Genomic DNA, 15,724 nt, shown 5'->3' with positions numbered 1-15,724 from the left:
CTGGTCAATATTAATTTATTTGGTCCCACATTAGGACAGATGTGTATACTGCATTAATTATGTGGGCTTTAAACTCAGTAGTGCGGATGAGGGATAAAGTTTGGGAAGTTGTAATAAATTCAATAGAGAAGACCAGGCAAGGGAGCAAGGTTGGAGTAAGGGAAATGTGTGGTTGGAAGGGACTAACCTAAGAGTGAACCAGCAGATAAAGCTCAAAGTTAAAAAATATTAAAAAGATGGCACTAAAGTATTTGTATCTGAATGCGTAACATTCAGTATCTGCATTTGTAACAAGACAGATGAATTGACAGCACAAATAGAAATAAATACGTATGATCTGATAGCCATTAAAGAGACATGGCTGCAGGATTACAAGGACTAGGACCTAAATATTCAATGGTAAATGACTTATAGGAAATACAGGAAGCTAGGAGAAGGTGGAGGGATAGCTCTCTTATTGAAGGATAACACAGAGAATGTTGGCCTCAGTTCTGGAGATCAAAACTTGGACCAGTTTGCGTAATGGTAAAGGTAAGAAATAGGTAAGGAGAGAAAAAGTAAAGGGAAAGAGTCACTTATGAGTGTTTCATAGACCCCTGAACAGTAACTGCCCTGTAGGACAGGTATACAGGACCAAATAATGGGGGCGTGTGAGAAAGATTTGGTGATAATCATAGGTGTTTTTAGTCTACATATAGGTTGGACAAATCAGATTTGCAAAGGTAGCCTAGATGATGAATTTGTAATGTTTTTGGGACAGTTTCTTAAAGCAGCATGTTCTAGAGCCAACCTCTGAGAGACTAAAACTAGGGGACACAGTTTGAACATAAGGGGGTATCCCATTTAAGACTGAGATGTAAAGACATTTCTTTGAGGGTCATGAATCTTTGGAACTCTCTTCACCAGAGAGTGGCGGAGGCAGAGTCATTGAATATTTTTTTAGGCAGAAGTCGACTGATAAGGAAGTCAAAGGTTGTCAGGTGTAGGCTGAATGTGGAGTTGAGGTTACAGTCAGATCATCCATGATCTTATTGAATGGAGGAGCAGGCTTGAGGGGCGAAATGCCCAAAACCTAACTCCTAATTCAAATGTTTGTGTGTAATATGTCATCAAGCATTGCACAAACTGCAACAAGGGTGGGTAGTTTCTCGGAAAAGTTAAGTCCTGACATGGGACCATATGCAGATCCTGAGTCCTTCCGGGTGGCTGCTGGTAGAATTTCCCGGTAACGGGTGCGTGCCAGGGAGCCATCCCTATGCAGCCCCTCCCCCAGCTCACCACCTGGGGGCCAGTAAAATATGAACAGTACCATGTTTCCCTAAGCCATGACATGTTATGGAATATTGATTAATACCCCTAACTGTGCTTTTCACTAATGAGCAGAGCTTAATTTTCCAAATGAGGGTCCAGTGTCCCATCCATGGGGGAGGTGGGCCTGAATTATGTGTCTGGCATCAGACCTTCCCCATGATTTAGGCAGAATTCCCACCTAGTGAGAGCTGGGGGCTAATCAGAGGCTGGCAGCTGTCCATTGCCGGCAGCTGACACCAGGAGCCGGGACTACTGCTACCTTACCTATTTTATTTAGTTATCTGATATTCTTTATTCTCTTGAATTCTGGCATTCAGAAAGAGATCAGGTGAAGATTTTTAAAAATCAATTATAATGACAAACTATTGAATTGCTAATCATTGACAATCTATAAAGAAGTACCATCAAAGTTACTTTTTTAGCATCTTATGCAACTTTTTTTCTTGGTAAACTTGCTGCAATACACTGTGCTTTTCAGCTACAACATAAAAGTATCTCTTCTACCTAGATTATTTCTGGTCATTAAAATGGCCACAAATTCTAAAATGTGACAGTAATATATATATATATATATATATATATATGGTGTGAATTTCTCATTCACCACTTAGCAATTTGTACAATTGACGTCAGCAGAGTTATCAGCCTTTCTAGTGAGAAGAAGCATAAATTATGGATTGTGTGAAGCTCTTAAAATGGGCTTATGTTGCTGATAAAGGGTGATGCCAGTACATGTAACACTATTCCAATTAAGCTTATTGGACAGATCAGTTTGTCATTTTTAATGCTTATTCTGTGTTTTGCTTTGTATTTATTAATTCATTAAAAAATAAGCAGGAAAAAAGGACTTGCTTTTACGTAGCATATCACCATGTCTGCAGGAAACCCGAAACATTTTACAATCCTTATATTGCTTTTGAAGTGTAATCACTGTTCTAAAAATAAACATGGCATGATGTTTACTGCAAGATACCATAAGCACCAAATTAATAAATGCCCATATCATTTATTGTTGGTAGCATTGAAAGAAATGGTGGCCAGGAGATCAGGGAAATTCTCTGCTGCTTTTTGAAAGATTCCATGACATTTCTTAGATTGACGTGAGCAGGTAGATGGTGCAAAGTTTACCATTCCATTTCAAAGTGTTTCCCGGCAGCGGGAGGCGGCACGTTGTTTGCTGACTGTGGAATTCTCTGCTCCTGCCACTGTCAATGGGAATTGCCACTGAAGCCAGCCGACGCCACCCGGAAACCCCTGGGCAGCTGTGTGCTGCCGGTGGGACTAGAGAGCGGCTGGAGAATTCCGGCCCTTATCTTTGACAGTGCAGCGTTCTCACAGTACTGGATTGAAATACCAACCGTGGCTGTATGCATAATAAGGCTTTGAATCTCCAACGTTGTGAACTAGAATTGAGAGTGCTGCTAGCAAATTGGCATGCTGTTTAAAAAGCAAAACCTGACTGCATATGAGGTTATTTCGCACTCTGATTTCTTTTCCCACTCATCGAGGTTTTATTTTGTGAAGTCCGTGATTTAATCTGGAATGTTTCTACTTGGGGAAACAGGTGTGGTAAACTGGTAGCAATACGACTTTCACATTCGATTTCTAAAATTTATTGACCAAATTATTATTACTGATTCAAAATAAAATCAATTAACTATAATTGTTTGGTTCATTAGTTGTAGTAATATAGCCAAAAGTAGCTAAAAGAAAATGAGGCAGTGTAGCCCCAGTGTAATAAGATAATAGACTTCAGTTGTTAGTCATTTGTGTAATTGGGCTTCGGGACGTTACCTGAATTGTGGGGCTGGTTTAGCAGCTGGCTTGAAATGCAGAACAATGCCAGCAGTGCGGGTTTAATTCCCGTACCAGCCTCCCCGAACAGACGCCGGAATGTGGCGACTAGGGGCTTTTCACAGTAACTTCATTGAAGCCTACTTGTGACAATAAGCTATTATTGTTATTATAATTATTAAAATATTGCAATTTCATTACTTGACTGTTAAGGTCATGAACTCATGGTAGACTTGGCATCAAGGTCTTGGCCTCATTCTTCTCGACTTGTGATGATATGTCAGCACAGTAAAATGAAAACCTTCAGAAAAGAATGCCACTGCTGAACAGCTTTATGTAGCAGACTAGGAAAATGGCTGATTGTGTGAAGTGTCATGTGGTCACAAGCTGCAATGCATCCTTGGGCCAATTTTTTTTCAACATGGAAATTAGATTGGGCAGTGTATTATGATAGATGTTCACATTGAAGCACCTATGCTTTGTGGAAATTATTCATCATTGCTACAAAATTAGTTTACTGCCAAGCAATCATTCATGTCCATTTATTTTACCGGAACTGTAGAGTCAGAGAAATCTAATCCCAGGTAATAGTGCACTTTCTGTTTGTGGGTAAACTGATTATTGCTGAGATGACTAAATGTCACCATTGATTTCTGGTGGTGGACAAATTAAGAGATTCTAACTTGACAGATGCACACATTTACAGCTAAGATGCTTTATTAATTGAACTTCATATGTCTTTTGCAGGTTGCATATAAAAACCAAGCAAAAGCAGCAGCATCTGTGAAAACATCCATCATTGGTAGACCAGACATTGAGCATGCAAAAGAGGTCTCCAAATTACTAGCCAAGTAAGTCCTTTGAATTGAAAAGATTCTTTTGTCAATCATTCACTTTGTTTTGTGATCACTACGTAATTTGTCAGATTTAAAGCACCAAGTCAATTGATTTCCCAAAGTGTGGGAACCTGAGTAAGTAAAGCGAGTGTTTTCATACTGTTTCCTAAGTAAGTAAAGCGAGTGTTTTCATACTGTTTCCATTTTAAAAAAACAGCAAAAATCTTGTTTAAAAATATACAAAATGGTTACATTTTTAATATTGTTTAAACCAAAGTTTATTATATTAACAGTGAAAGCCTGGCCTGATCTCTGGATGTACAAACCGTAATCTGCAATAACTATCACAGTTGATATTTTCTAAATATTAAAACTATTAGCTTTCCTAATTCTGGTACCTGAAACTCAAAAAGGTATATACCAGCATACGTTTTAACTAAAATCACATTTTTCACCAAATCTGGTCATTAAGAATAATATATGTGCAGGATTTTTGTATAAGCTACTTTGGAGGCAGCAGCTTGATAAAGTAAAAATAGAATAGAAACATAAAACACTGGAAACACTGGGTGGGACAGGCAGCATATTTAAGGAAAAAAGACATGTCATGACAATTTGGGTTAATATGCTTCAACAGAATATTGGCTATTAATGTGATTCAACATGTGGTGGTGCACTGGAGTGCACTTGGGTTCAAAGCAACAACTTATGATTTTGTGTTCTTGCGTGTGCTGTTAGGGGCAGGTGTATATTGGTCTGTATTCTCCGTTCGGAAGACTGAGGGCGGGATTCTCCGTTGCCCGACGCTGATATTGTAATCGGCAATTAGGCAGAGAATCCCTGTTTACGACCAAATCGGGGGCGGAGTCTGTTTTCAGATGCTCCGCCCCCTCCAAAACAACATCATTGAGGAGTACGCCACACGCCATTGGGTCAGCCTCAGGACATTACCTGAATGCCATTCCCCCAAGGGCCGAGTTCCCGACGGTTTCTGTGAACCCGGTGTGGTGGCAGTGGACTGTGTTCAGTGTCACCACAGTCGGGGGGGGGGGGGGGGGGGGGGGGGTCCAAGGGGGCACGGCACGGCCACTGCAGGTCATCGCCATGCGTATGTGTGGCCACGGACCTGGCAATTCTCCAGGCATTTATATCGGGAAGGTCGTGCTTTTTATGTGACGCAACTGCTCGCCCCTCACTGGTCGGAGGTTCAGTGCTGGATTTTTTCATCGTTAAACCGGATACTTACTCCGGCCATAGCCTCAAAATCAGAGAACCCAGCCCTAAGTGTGCCCGTCGGAACTCAATAGCGTGCGATTTGCGTTTCCATTGGGGGCGCTATTCGTTCCGCAATTCATGACATATAAATTGGCCAGCACTCTGCTGGGGTAAATTGGAAGCAATTCCCAGCCCAGCGGGTGGTGTAACTGGAATTGGCACTGAGGCTGGAGCTGTTTTTATGCACTTCACTCACCACAAACTCTTTGCAGCTATGAAGACGGTTCAGAGAAGACCTGTCCCCCGATTTCGGGAATCTGAATTGGACTCACTGCTTGATGCCATTGAGGAGAGGACGGACAACTCTGTCTCCAGGGTGGCGCAGACTCAAGCCCACCGTCCTGAACAGCGCCTGGGAGGAGGTAGAGGCAGTCAGTGGTGCCAGCCTCACCAGGATGAGAAAGCCTATGAACCTGAGGGATGGGTGTCACTGGTGAGGCTGCTGCCATGAGAGGAGCAGTTTGCCAGAGAGGGTTCCAAAGCCCATGGTGCAGGTGTCCTTTGGTTGGGGTGAGCTCTGCTAATCCCCTGCTCCCTCTGCAGTGTGGCTGTGTTTCTCAGGAGTGCCAGCACCTTGTACAAGAAGCTCTTCACACTGTGTATTTATCCTTAAAATCTCCTGGTCCAAGCTATTCTCTGGATTCTACAAAGACCATACGACTACTCGTGAAGAAGGAGCCGTGCTCCGAAAGCTCGTGTTTGAAACAAACCTGTTGGACTTTAACCTGGTGTTGTAAGACTTCTTACTGTGCTCACCCCAGTCCAACGCCGGCATCTCCACATCATGAGCACCTTGTAGGGCAGTGATTGAGTTTGGCCACGCCCATCCCCTTGATGACACTGCTGGGGTATGAGGGTTTCCAGAGAGGCAGCCTGGGTAGGCTTTCACATCACCAGAAGCTCTCTGAGCATTTACAGGACACAATGAGCAGTCAGCTGTGTGAACAGCCAGGAGCTTGGAAGTAGCACCTGAAGGATTTTTCAAATCACATACTGCAGCAATGACTATCTGAGCCAGGCCACCCTGATCTGAGGGGGGAGACCCCGAGTCCACGGACCTGGCACCAACTCGTTCTCCGCTACTCCCCTGGCGCAGGCAGCTATCACCCAGCAAACCTGACCATGTTTGAGAGTTTTTTAGCCTCTTGCTCCCCCTCAGCAGCCATAGCTTCCAGTCCCCGTTTGTAAATACTTACACCAATTCACGCCCATGAGATGACCGATAGGGAGGGGTGGAGCATTCCAGAGCGGTGAAACAGGAAGTGTCCAACCTGCTAATGAGTTTTAAATCTATGCAAATGATGATTTTGCAATAGTCCGCCGGTGTAGGGTGTAAACTTCAACAACGCCACCTGCGGGGGATCGGATTATGGCGTCGGAATTGGCGGCAGGCGCAAATTGCGATTTTTTACTTGTGCGTTATTCTCCACCTAATCGCAATTCTCGCTGCCGATAGCAAGAAGTGGAGAGCTCAGCACATTGATTGTGACGCAGTGGGAATAAAAAGGCAACTTACAGAGTAGTCGTATGGTCTTTGTAGAATCCAGAGAATAGCTTGGACCAGGAGATTTTAAGGATAAATACACAGTGTGAAGAGCTTCTTGTGTGCAACTGACAAGCTGTGAAGGCTTTAATCACTTCCACTGAAGAGCTCCAAGCATGGCCATTGAGAGACAGCAGTTTAAAGCACTTTTTCTCTCAGAAGTGCTATCACTCCTTGATAGGTCTAACATTTCACGGTCTTTTTGCACAGCATGGGAGCAGCTCATGGAGCGCCAGCTTGCACTTATGTTGAAGGGCAAGATCAGAAACCACACCACCACCAGCAGTACTGCAGCAGCTGCCTTCCTCGCAGCCACATGCCTCTCGATAGAGGAGATGGGCACCAAGATTCAGCTGGAAGGAGCAAGCTCCCTACATAGCCTGCAGAAAGGAGATCAAGGGCTAGATTCTCCATTCTGGAGACTAAAGTGCTGCCGCTGTTATAGAATCGTGGAAACTGTACGTTCCTGCTGGGAGCACCAGCCAGGAGAAATTCATGTCATGCAAATGGGTCAGCGGGCAGCCCACATGCTGCCCTCCCGAGTCCCAGCCCCGTTGGTGTCTAATTCGCTGGGGCCGGGAATCGCATTCAGAACCTAACAAGCTGGAGCATTTTTAAGCATTCCACTCAGCACAGACTGTCATTCCAGACAAGAAGATAGCTGCACAAAGGCCTGCAACCAAGGTTCCTGGAGTCAGAGATTGACCGAATGTTGGATGCCATTGAGGGGAATAGGGATACCCTTTTCCCTAGAATGGAGTGGAGACTCAAGCCCGCCATATTGAAGAATGCCTGGGATGGGGTGGCAGAGGCTGAGAGTGATGTCAGCCTCACCAAGATGAGCATCACGCAATGCCGCAAGACAATGAGTGCCCTGCTTCGATTAGCTCGGGTCAGTAACCATCTTTGTGCCCCTGCATCACTCCCATCTCTCACTCCTCACATCTGCCCCAATCCCCTGGAGGCCAAAAACATCCCATCTGCCTGCAACTCCCTTACAGCGCAACCGCCACAAAATCCCAACACATCTGTTGTCCTCTTTGGCCAGGAGCCTTGCGCACACATTTCACCAGCTACAAACCCCCCCATAAAACTTGTGTCCCAGCATCTCACCATGCCTTTTTGTGCCCCCCAAGGGTAAAGTGGGCTATAATCACAGGGAGTGCCAGAAGGCAGGAGGAGGCATCGCCAAAATTCGGGTCCAAACCCCCAAAGATAATAATAATCTTTATTAGTGCCACAAGTAGGCTTACATTAACACTACAATGAAGTTACTGTGAAAATCCCCTAGTCACCACATTGCAGCGCCTGTCCGGGTACACAGAGGGAGAATTCAGAATGTCCAATTAACCTAACAAGCACGTCTTTTGGGACTTGTGGGAGGAAACTGGAACACCCGGAGGAAACCCATACAGACACACACAGTGAACCAAGCCAGGAATTTAACCCGGGTCCCTGACGCTGTGAAGCAACAGTGCAAACCACTGTGGGCCCTGCAACTCGCGGGGGAGTTCAAGGAGAGGGAACTAGCTGCAATTGAGTTCTGCATGTGTGAAGCAAGTGAGAGTTCAATGCCACGCAGATGTCCCCATAGCAAGTGAGTCACTCCTCTCTCACAGACCGATCATTCACAAAATCTTACCCTATGGGCGCGATTCTCTGCACCCCACGCCGGGTGGGAGAATCGCGAGAGGGCCGGGCGAATCACGCCACGCCGCCCTGGCACCCCCCTCGATTCTCCCACCCCCACAAAATGGCATGTCGCGTTTTGTGACAGGCCGCTTGGAGAATCGCCGCCTACCACACCTGGTCGATGCCGGCGTGAACAGCGTGCAACCGGTAAGTGTGGGGCCTGTGGGGGGCGGAGGGAGGATCGAGCACCACGGGCATGCTCAGCAGAAGTCTGGCCGGCGATCGGTGCCCACCGATCGTCGGGCTGGCGTCTCTAAAAGACGCACTCTTTTCCCTCCACCGCCCCGCAAGATCAAGCCGCCATGTCTTGCGGGGCAGCGGAGGTGAAGACGGCAACTGCGCATGCGCGGGTTGGCACCGGCCAACCTGCGCATGTGCGGCTGACGTCACTTCGGCGCCGCCGGCCGCGTCATTCCCGGCGCGCCGCTTTTACGCAAGCGTCAAGGCCAGGCTCTCTGGATTCATGCTCCGCAGCTCCTAGCCCCCCGGGGGGGGAGGGGTGGGGGATAATAGGGGGTGAGGAGCGACCTCCGACGCCGTAGTGAAACACTCCGGGTTTCACTCCGGCGTCGGCTGTTTGTCTCCCTTTGGGAGAATTGCGCCCTATGTTTTTTGTCTTGCAGGGTCACCATCAGACAAAACCAGGCCGACCGGGGTCGCTGACCCCCCCCCCCCCCCCCCCCCCCCCCCCCCCCATCCAGACCCTCAGAACATCCCGGTGCACCTCTACGGGGAAGACACCTGCAACATCCACCATCGCAGTGACTATCACCTTCTGGGTGATGTTAATGATCAGGCTCCTGGTTCACCCTTTGGTTGTGCACCACGCACTGCTGCAGCACATCAGGTGGAGGCTGCGACTACCGAGGGAGTGGATGGTCAAAAGGCTGCCTGATCCCAGGGGACGGCTGGCGTCCAGACAGTTGCTGCTCTTCTGGAGCGGATGCTCATATCACTGTATGTGGATGCAGAAGCAGAATCTACAGGAAGGGGTGACAGCAACTTTCCAGTCCAGCAGGAGGAGACCAGCCACCTTCAGGCACAGGAGATGGTGCTGACAATGCGGGGCACTCAGGCCAGTGCTGAAAGGGTGGCGTCCGCGGTGGAAGACCTGGGGCAAGATGTCAGAGCCACATGTCAGGGCTGGGGCAGCACACCCATGACACACAAACGTCACACGTGGTCACATGGTGACACCCTCACCGAGAAGTAACAGGGCACGGGTTTAGCACTGTGAGCCTGCCTTGTATGGCAGCACGCGCATTGAGTAAGCACTAACTGTTCACCATCTCCTGCAATCTCCCCCCCCCAACCCGCCACAATATTTGGGTCCGTGAGAACTAATTGCCAGCACACATGCAGGCTTCACCTGGCCAGACAGTGGCTTGTAATCTTAAAGACAAGAGTCAGACTTTGTCAGAAAATGAGGGGCACCGGAGCTTATCTCACAGCGAGTCGGCAATATCCTGTGGAGATGCCTGTTGGACCCTCGGAGCTGTGGTAGTGGGAAGGAGTGGAAGGCTAGGGGGTAGGTGGTGTGAAGAACTAAGGGAGAGGGAATGAGTCGATGGACTGAGGGAGATGGGAGGGGTAGATGGACTAAGGGAGAGGAAAGGGGTGGATGGATTAAGGGAGAGGGAGGGGGTGGATGGACTAAGGGAGAGGAAAGGGGTGGATGGATTAAGGGAGAGGGAGGGGGTGGATGGATTAAGGGGGAGGGAGGGGGTGGATGGACTAAGGGAGAGGGAGGGGGTGGATGGACTAAGGCAGAGGGAGGGGGTGGATAGACTAAGGGAGATGGAGGGGATGGATGGACTAAGAGAGAGGGAGGGGGTGGATGGACTAAGGTAGACGGAGGGAGTTGATGGACTAAGGGAGAGGAAAGGGGTAGATGGACTAAGGGAGAGGAAAGGGGTAGATGGACTAAGGGAGAGGAAAGGGGTGGATGGATTAAGGGGGAGGGAGGGGGTGGATGGACTAAGGGAGAGGGAGGGGGTGGATGGACTAAGGCAGAGGGAGGGGGTGGATAGACTAAGGGAGGGGGTGGATGGACTAAGAGAGAGGGAGGGGTGGATGGACTAAGGTAGACGGAGGGAGTTGATGGACTAAGGGAGAGGGAAGGGGTGGATGGACTAAAGGGGAGGGAAGGGGTGGATGGACTAAGGGGGAGGGAAGGGGTGGGTGGACTAAGGGAGAGGGAGGGGGTGGGTGGACTAAGGTAGAGGGAGGGGGTGGATAGACTAAGGGAGAGTGAGGGGGTGGATGGACTAAGGGAGAGGGAGGGGGTGGATGGACCAAGGGAGAGGGAAGGGGTGGGTGGACTAAGGTAGAGGGAAAGGGGTAGATAGACTAAGGGAGAGGGAAGGGTGGATGGACTAAGGGAGAGGGAGGGGTTGGGTGGACTAAGGGAGAGGGAAAGGGGTAGATAGACTAAGGGAGAGGGAAGGGTGGATGGACTAAGGGAGAGGGAGGGGTTGGTTGGACCAAGGGAGAGGGAAGGGGTGGGTGGACTAAGGTAGAGGGAAAGGGGTAGATAGACTAAGGGAGAGGGAAGGGTGGATGGACTAAGGGAGAGGGAGGGGTTGGGTGGACTAAGGGAGAGGGAAAGGGGTAGATAGACTAAGGGAGAGGGAAGGGTGGATGGACTAAGGGAGAGGGAGGGGTTGGGTGGACTAAGGGAGAGGGAGGGGGTGGGTGGACTAAGGGAGAGGGAGGGGGTGGGTGGATTAAGGGAGAGGGAGGGTGTGGGTGGACTAAGGGAGAGGGAAGGGGTGGGTGGACTAAGGGCGAGGGAAGGGGTGGGTGGATTAAGGGGGAGGGAGGGAGTGGGTGGATTAAGGGGGAGGGGAAGGGGTGGGTGGACTAAGGGAGAGGGAAGGGTGGATGGTGCACCACCCCCAACACGCCATGCCACCCCTGCCCCTTTACGATGTAGTATGCACTTCACCCCTGTCCCCATCTGTGACTGGCACTGATCTATGATATTGGGAGCCTTTATCTTCACAACCCATCCCTGCCAAAAGGGATACCAGTGGCTGCCACAACCGTTGTTAGTGACCTGTGGCCTCATTCTGTTTCTCCCAATAGGGTCTACTTTGGATCTCCTCACTGGGTGGGCCTTGTGCTCTCCCACCAGGAGGGTGACAAATGATCGTTTGATGGAGACGTTCATAATGTGCAGCCATTCATCTCTGTGCTAAGAGGCAGGTGTGCAGGCAATTCCCACAGATGGGAATGAGTGAGGGATGTGTGTGTTTTCTGGGACCTTAGCTGCAGTATTTCATGGAGTCTGGGTTTTACGCACAGGTTGTGACAGCTGGTCAGGTTTCCTGGCCGGGGCGGGATGGATGGGATCAGGGGTGCAGCGGACAGGCTGGACTTGGAGACATCTCGTGATCCTCAGGGGTCGACTAGCAGATAGCATCTCTTGGGAGGCTTTTACTCTGAGAGGGGCTGTGTGCCAAGGCGGGTTCCAGTGGCAACGATGCACGTGTCCATTGTTTGGGGTGAGCTCTGCTAATCTCCTGCTTCCTCTACTGTGGGGCTGCGTTTCTGAGGTGTGCCAACCTGGTGGGCCGACGATTGAGCATGGCCACGCCCATCCTCCTCATGGTACTGCCAGGGTATGAGGGTTTCCAGACGGGTGGACTGGGTGGGTTTCCACATGACCAGAAGGCCTCAGAGCATTTGCAGGATAATAATATAATAATAATCCCTTATTGTCACAAGTAGGCTTCAATGAAGTTCCTGTGAAAAGCCCCTAGTCGCCACATTCCGGCGTCTGTTTAGGGAGGCCAGTACGGGAATTGAACCCATGCTGCTGGCCTTGTTCTGCATTGCAAGCAAGCTGTTTAGCCCACTGAGCTAAACCAGCCCTGAACTAATACAGGCAGCAGTGTCAACAACCAGGAGCCTGTAAGTTGCAGATCGGTTTAAATGAATTTATGCAGCAATAGGGGTCTCAGCCATGATCACGAGGGGAACACCGCGAGTCCACACATTTACCACCAAGTCATTCTCCACTACTCCCTGAGGTCCAGATGTATACCCTCCCCAGCAAGCCGAGAAGTTTGAAAAGATTGATTACCTAGTCGCTCTCCCCTCAAATGGCGCTTGGGCCCCCCTGGTAAATACTTGCATCGATTCACAGCTCACGTGGCTCCCGGCTGAGCATCTCAGATATTTGGGGGTGGTGATTCGAGCTTCCAGCTAAATGATCAAGTTGCACCCTCCCGCCAGAGGCCGATCCCATTTTTCAGCCGACGCGTTGATGCACTATTAATTACGATGAGACGAGAGTAGAATGTAATCGAGGCTTTATTACACAGAGATGTGTGGCCTCCTACAGCAGCTGGCGAAATGGCTACTGTACGGAGAGCACACATATTTATACTCCGCCTACTGGGCGGAGCCAGCAGGCGGGAATCTACCCCGTACCTGTCGTACAGGGGCCTTACTGTAAAATATATATACAGTATAATACATCAGTGGTGACTACCACATGTGCCGTTCTCTGCTGGATAGGGAAACTTGCTACTGGCATTTGGCAATGGAGAATCGCCCCCTGCCCCCCCCACCCCAGCTCTTCTGACCTGTCTGAGCACCAGTGTCTCTGGAGGCTAAATTTCTCACTGCAGGTGGCTGCTGACATCTGTCGCCTCTTGGAACAAACCTCCTTCCAGTGGAGTAGACAAGGCTGTCAAACTGCCTGTCACTGGGGAAAAGCCCCTCCAGGGTCTCTGCCAAAGTTTTGTGCACTCTTTTGTAAAGAGAAAAAGTAGAGATGCGAGACTGTTGGCTGCTCGGTTGGGGATATGTATGCCGAGAGAGAGAGACATACGTATCGCTGCAATGTGTCTTGCTGTGAGCAGTACTATGAAGTTGGATTTGATCAAAATGCTGTAAAATTTGTACCCTGATTGCATCTGATTACCTGTAATTTATTTTGTTCTAGGTTAACTACAAAGACAAATTTAATAAAGAGCTTAAAGAGAAGAGGCATCACTTCAATCCCCAGGAAAGTGCTTCCTTCAAACAATTGCAAGCTGCGTCTGTTCTTGCAAGTGATGTAAGCAGGATTTATTGAAAACAATTACTCGCTAACCTTTTTGCGGGACAAAATTTGGCAAGTTCCATATTTGCCATTTCATTGATAAATTGTTTCTTCGGCTCATTAGCTGAATTGAATGTGTGGAAATTCAGTCGGCAGGAGTTTTTAAAATGTTTGTGAAGCTCCTGGAAGTTATGTTTTAATGCTGCTGGCCGTTGCTCAGTTAGGGCTTTCCATGACCAGCTGTATCTGTGACCACGACTGTCAGGAATTATTTCCCAACCAGCTAAAAATCCAAATAAATAAAAATCAGATTTTAAAAAGTGCTCAGGAGCTCCCCCTAAAGTTCAGTGATGCAGCCGGTCCCACAAGGATCCATTTCCTATGAGGTGGGTGTACCAGAAACCCATGATAATGGCTTTTTGTTGAATCTACAAATGTCTCTCAAACGTCAATTAACAGCAGCTTTGAGAACAGTCTATTGCCAAAGTAACTTGATCTTCATTTGCTGCTACCGTGTGACAGATTTCTGAAAACATCCTGACTCACAGTGTCATTAGCATTGCTTTTCGCAGAACTGTTTTGACAGGAATTTCCTTTCAACAGCATTGTCAGGGTTATAAATGTCGCGGATCAATTATTTGTTTTAATTTGGTGGACTCATTCAGTAGATGTCACCAAAAAGGCACGTTTGAATATGTTTTGAAAATAAAAGTTTAGGAAAAGGGAAGAAAAGTGGAAACCTAAAATAAAATCCGAAAATGCCGGAAATTACAGGAAGGTTGTTAGCATCTGAAAATAGAAAAGATTTGGTTAATGATTTTAATAAAGACCGTTCATCAGATCTGGTGGAGCATCACTACTTGAAAGGTTAACTGAACCTTTTGCTCTCCAGATGCAATGCATCAACGCTATCTTTTGAGTATATTTTTAACTAGAATCATAGAATCATCTGCAGCGGCTCTTGGAAAGAGCACCGTACTTAAGCCCACACCTCCACCCTATCCCCGTAACCCAGTAACCACACCTAACCTTTTGGACATTAAGGGGCAATTTAGCATGACCTACCCACCTAACGTGCACATTTTTGGACTGTGGGAGGAAAGCGGAGCATCCGGAGGAAACCCAAGCAGACACGGGAACAAAGTGCAAACTCCACACAGACAGTTACCTGAGGCTGGAATTGAACCCCTGGAGCTGTGAGACATCAGTGCTAACCACTGTGTCACCGTGCCGCTCTTTGAAGACCTTTCATCAACAGATAAAAGGTCATTGTTGTAGGGTGTTGGATACCATTTGGGAGGTCTTAATGAAGTCTGTAGTAAGTCAACTGTACACATTTATGGGCTAAAAGAATTCGGGGAACAGAGGAGGCCATTCAGCCCCTCAAATCTGTCCCACCATTCAATGAGATCATGGAGGATGTGTGTCCTAACTTCATGTCACAAGTGTCCTTTGGGCCTTTGGCCCATATACCTTAATATTTTTGTTGAACAAAAATCTATCTCTCTGATTTAAAATGATGAACTGATCTAGCTTCAACTATTGTTTGTGGAGACAATATCAAACCTCCACCATCCTTTGAGTGAAGAAGCTCTTCCTAACTTCTCTCCTGAATGGTCTTGTCCTAATTTTTAGACTATGCCCCCTAGTTTTAGCATCCCCAATCAGTGGAAATAATTTATCTTTATCTACCTTGTCTTTCCCTGTTACTATCTTGAATACTTTGATTGGATCACCCCCTCAGCCTCCCAAATTCTCGTGAAAACAGATCTAATTTGAGTAATCTCTCCTCATACTTCAACCCCTGTAATCCAGGTATATAAACAATGTACATATGTAAAGTTACAGGGTTAAAGTCAAGAGCTGCATCCATGATTGCTTGTGCACACAGCTTTCTCCAACACTCAACTGACTCCTAGATGGTGGGTCATGTGTTCTTTTACATCGCTGTGTGGGTGGTACTGTAGTCCCATGTTAATTCTATATGTGCCAGACCCCTGTACGACAGTCATCAACCTGAAGGATTAATGTTACCTTTCCCTCTCCATCGATACTGACTGGCCTGCTGAGGGTGTTTCCAGTATTTTCTGTTTGATTTCAGTTTCCACCATCTGCAATATTTTCCTCTATTTTTTAATATAAAGGGTTGAACTTATTATTGCACTTAATTTCTGTGACAGACAACATCTTGAAAGAAACAAGATTCAAAGTTTCCTTTTG

The 15,724-nt window shown here is 47.7% G+C and overlaps 1 protein-coding gene across 8 annotated transcripts in view; it reads left to right on the top strand.

Annotated features, from left to right (window-relative positions):
• Positions 1 to 15,724, top strand: part of LOC119966431 (LIM zinc-binding domain-containing Nebulette-like) — a 450,954-nt gene that overhangs the window by 318,684 nt on the left and 116,546 nt on the right. For 6 of the 8 annotated variants that reach the window (XM_038798077.1, XM_038798078.1, XM_038798082.1 and 3 more), the window contains exons 1-2: positions 3,853 to 3,956; positions 13,406 to 13,519. The exons of the other annotated variants lie outside the window; for them this stretch is intronic. The gene's annotated coding sequence lies outside the window, so the exon portion shown is untranslated. Of the gene's footprint in view, positions 1 to 3,852; positions 3,957 to 13,405; positions 13,520 to 15,724 lie in introns of those variants that run through there. 8 annotated transcript variants of the gene reach the window in all.

This window comes from Scyliorhinus canicula, chromosome 5, assembly GCF_902713615.1.
Source record: "Scyliorhinus canicula chromosome 5, sScyCan1.1, whole genome shotgun sequence".
Classification (NCBI taxonomy): Eukaryota; Metazoa; Chordata; class Chondrichthyes; order Carcharhiniformes; family Scyliorhinidae; genus Scyliorhinus; species Scyliorhinus canicula.
Note: the sequence above shows the minus strand (reverse complement) of the source record. Positions and strands in the feature narration are given on the sequence as shown.